The sequence below is a fragment of the Lycium barbarum genome, chromosome 1 (genome assembly GCF_019175385.1).
Source record: "Lycium barbarum isolate Lr01 chromosome 1, ASM1917538v2, whole genome shotgun sequence".
NCBI lineage: Eukaryota > Viridiplantae > Streptophyta > Magnoliopsida > Solanales > Solanaceae > Lycium > Lycium barbarum.
In genome coordinates this window covers 9,756,888-9,761,273 of record NC_083337.1, presented here as the reverse complement: position 1 = coordinate 9,761,273, position 4,386 = coordinate 9,756,888, and the positions used below count along the sequence as shown (strand labels likewise).

Sequence of the window (4,386 nt, the reverse complement as noted above, 5' to 3'; positions counted from 1 at the left end):
TCAACGGAGCAGAGATAGAAGAAAATCCTTCTACAAAGCGTCGATAATAGCCTGCCAAACCCAAGAAACTTCTTATATCAGAAAGTGAGGTGGGTTTGGGCCAACTCCTTACGGCATCAATCTTCTGACCCGAGATCACATGGCCTAAGAACGCCACTGATTTAAGCCAAAACTCACACTTTGAGAATGTTGCAAAACGTTCGCGATCTTTAAGAGTCTGCAACATTATTCTGAGATGTTCTGCATGATCAACCTCATTATGGGAATACACCAAAATGTCATCAATGAAGACAATGACGAATAAGTCGAGATAAGGCTTGAAGACCCTGTTCGTAAGATCCATGAAAGCAGCTGGCGCATTTTTTCAACCCAAATGACATAACAAGAAATTCAAAATGGCCATAACGGGTTCTGAAAGCGGTCTTCGATATATCAACTTCCTTAACCCTTAACTGATAATAGCCTGATCTGAGGTTAATCTTGGAATAACATTGGGCGCCCTGAAGTTTGTCAAATAAGTCATCTATTCTAGGAAGAGGGTACCTGTTCTTAATGGTGACCTTATTCAACTGACGGTAGTCTATGCACATACGTAAGAAACCATCCTTCTTTCAGACAAATAAGACTAGCGCACCCCAAGGCGAAACACTGGGCCAAATAAACCCCTTGTCAAGAAGATCTTTTAACTGGGCTTTTAACTCTTTTAACTCTGATGGAGCCATTCTGTATGGCGGAATAGATATCGGCTAAGTATCGGGAAGTAGATATCGGCTAAGTATAAAATATCCGTGTCATTTATATTCTGCACTTTTATTACTGCATTACTTGATAATCGACTAGTGTTCTCAGGTAGTCGACTGTCTGAGCGAAAAAGTTACAATTCACCCCCCCCCCCCCCCCCCCCTTGCACTTTCAATTCGTATCAGAGCAAGGCCTCACACTTCATTGCATAACAGCAAGTGAGAAAAGATCAAATGGCTGCATATCAAATCCCTAGAGCAATTTTTCAAGATGGGCACTCCATAACAAGACCACCCTACTTCAATGGTGAACGCTACTGCCATTGGAAAGAGAGGTTCAAGATCTTTATGCAATCAACAGACTATCAAGCATGGATTGTGATCAAGAAAGGACCTAAACCTGTTCCAAATGTGGATGCAAAAGATACAAATACAAAAATTGATCTGGAGTCACATGATATGACTAAAGAACAACAGGAGACTCTATCAACAAATGCTAGAGCAATAGCTTTGTTGTACTGTGCAGTCAGTGGAGAAGAGTATGCCAAAATATCAAATTGCGAGACTGCAAAAGAAATGTGGGATAAACTTAAAGTCACATATGAAGGAACATCAAAAGTAAGAGAAACCAAAATTGATGCTCTAAGGCATGATTATGAAGCCTTTAGCATGAAGGATGATGAGAACATTGAATCAATGTTCACCAGATTTAGCAAAATCATTGGTGAAATTAAATATGTTGGAGTGACTTACACCAATTCTCAACAGGTGAGAAAACTAGTCAGAAGTCTACCCAAGACTTGGGAAACCAAGGCGATTATTTTAGAATATGGAAATCTGATGGCTGATGTGTCGTGAATTTCGACACATTTTATGCCTTTGTAACTAGAAGTGTTGCTTGTTTTTAAGTGTTTTTACATCGTTTCTTATGTTATTTTTGTGTTTTATAGGGTTGGTTGACTAAGGATCGGAAATGATAAGAAATGTTGAAAAACGGACAACTTGGAGCTAAAAGACGGTCCGTAACTCATGTTACAGGCTGTAACGTGATTCGTACCAGAGAGGACACGTGCCGCTATAAAGGACGGTCCGTAACTCATGTTACGGGCCGTAACGTGTACCGTAAGTTGAGGAAAATTTCCAGAAAGTTGCCCAAGTAGTGTCACAGGTTACGCCCCAGAAGGACGGTCCGTAACTTAGGTTACGGGGCGTAACGTCATGGCGTAACGCATTGGCCACTGAAGACTGAGGCCATGATCCGCTGGGAGATACGGACCGTAACCTGTGTTACGGTTCGTAACGATGCCGCGTAAGGGTGTTTTTGTCCAGAAACTTGGCGCGATTTTTGGCCCTATAAGTACTTAAAGTAGGGTTTTAATTCAATATTTTGATTTTTCTTGGAGAGCTTTAACTTTAAGTCTTGAATATTTGAAGTAGTTGGAGAATTTAAAGCAACAACTTCACTTCCATTCCATATTGTATTAGCATCGTAAGTATATTATGTTAACTCTTAAGCTTTTATTGTTAACCAAAATGATGAGTAGCTAATTTTAAGACTAAGGTTGTGGGTCCCATGATGGGTATTATGTGAATGGGTTTCTACCATTGATATATGCATAATGGTTGTTAGTATTTATTCTATCTTTGTGCATTAGCGATGGGTAATGATTGCAAGAATTAGCCTAAGCCATTATATTAACTTTTCTTGAGAAAGAGAGTTAATATTGGGAAGATTGAATAACAATGACTCGGGGCGTTAACCCTCGTTTAATAGACTAACTTAGGGATAAGAACAAGTGTAGATTGACATTATTAGTCGCTCTTCGATTTCAGCTCTTTTACATTTGGGAAAATCATAAAGAGGAAATACGGCCTAACTGTTGGGAAACATTAGGAAGTCCTTAAGAGATCAAGTGCATACTCTTAGAACAACCATTAGAAATATATCGCATTGAAACCTGAAGCATAATATCTAATCAAAATGGGGAACACAACCTTGGTCTCTCTCTCTCGCATTAAATACAATCCAAGTCAAAGAATTCAATTACATTACTCAAAAATTATTTCAAACTGTCCGGAATAGGATTAAAGCCTTTAAAGAATAGTATCGCATACAATTAGTATCCTTTTCTCTCCATATTCCCTGTGGGATTCGACCCTAACCTCGTTTGGGTTACTATATTTGACAACGTCCGCTTTACGCCATTAATATGTGTAATTTGAGCGTATCAATTTTGGCGCCGTTGCCGGGGAATATGGTTTAGAAATTACTGATTGTGTGTACTCTTCTTTAAAAAAATTTCTATTCCATCACACCTTGTTTGCTGTTGTGGTGAACCAGGTGAACATGGCTGGAAGACAGAATCGCAATCAGGGAAACCAAGGTGGACTCCAGGTGAACCCACCTGCACCAGAAGAGGACGAAGAGGAGAATATATTTGCGGAATTCATCAATGAAGCTGATTATGCTTCTGCTGTGGTCCCTCCTAGGACTGGAAATGCTACGTTCAAAATTGATAGTTCTATCTATCAGCCGCTGAAACTGGATGTTTTTTTCCGAAATTCTTTGGAGGATTGTCCACTTCGACATTTGAAGAACTTCCTGCACGTGTGTGCTCAACAATCCCAAGGTGTTGTTTCTGCTGATGCACTGCGGTTACGGGTTTTCAAATATTCCTTGGCTGGCCAAGCAAGAGAATGGTATGAAAAGCTTCCCAGCAATTCTATCCATACCTGGAGCGAGCTGGCCGATACATTTCTGAAGAAGTGGTTCCCACCGAGCAAAAAGGCTGAACTTCGAGATAAGATCTTTGAGTTCAAACAGCTCCCGGGGGAACAATTATATTCGGCATGGGAGCGGTTCAAGTATTATCTAGCTCAATCTCCAACTCACGGGTTTCCTGATGCTATTCTCACGGAGAAATTCTACAAGGGCTTAGATACAATGAATCAGATTGCCGCCAATACTGCCGCGGGAGGATGCTTCATGGACAAGTCATTTATCGTCATCACCCGCTTGCTTGATAAACTCACCACCCACAATCAAGCTTGGCATTCAACTGATAGTGAGAGCCTCTCCTATGGTAGTCCATCACTAGCTGCCGTTGCAAAAGAAAACCATGAGAGAGATCATGCCTTTGCTCAATTGCAAACCACGGTGGATCTATTATCAAAGAAGTTGGCAGAAAATTATGCACAAGGGTTAAATGTTGTTGAGGAGTTACCACCCCTTCCACAGGGCATGTATCAAGTCCCTGAAGGGATGTACCAAGATGGGCAATAGCAGTATGAAGATGCTAATTATATCAACAACTCGCAAGGGGGCTATCAAAGGCAAAATTATCAAGGTCTTGGCCATCACCCATGGCAAAAGCCTCAACAACAATTTCAAGGGAACAATTATAGCAGAAATGATCAGAGAAATCCAAATCAAGGGAATTACAATAATAACAATTATGGCAACAAGAGCTCGAACCCCTACATTCCACCAAGGAGGCAAGCATCAAATTCCCGACAGTGGAGAGACAATTCAGCTAGCAACTCTGCTGGCAATACTGCTAATGATTTTGTGGAACTGAAAAGTATGATGCAAAAAATGCTAATGAATCAGGACAGAACAGAGAGCACAGTCAAGGGAATGTCTCAG

General features: G+C 40.7%; 1 non-coding gene across 1 annotated transcript; it reads right to left on the bottom strand.

The window, feature by feature from the left end:
* Positions 1-3,532: 3,532 nt before the first annotated feature.
* LOC132618986 (small nucleolar RNA R71) lies at positions 3,533-3,638 on the bottom strand. Its single transcript, XR_009574416.1, has one exon. It is a non-coding gene; the product is annotated as a small nucleolar RNA R71 (small nucleolar RNA).
* Positions 3,639-4,386: the final 748 nt, after the last annotated feature.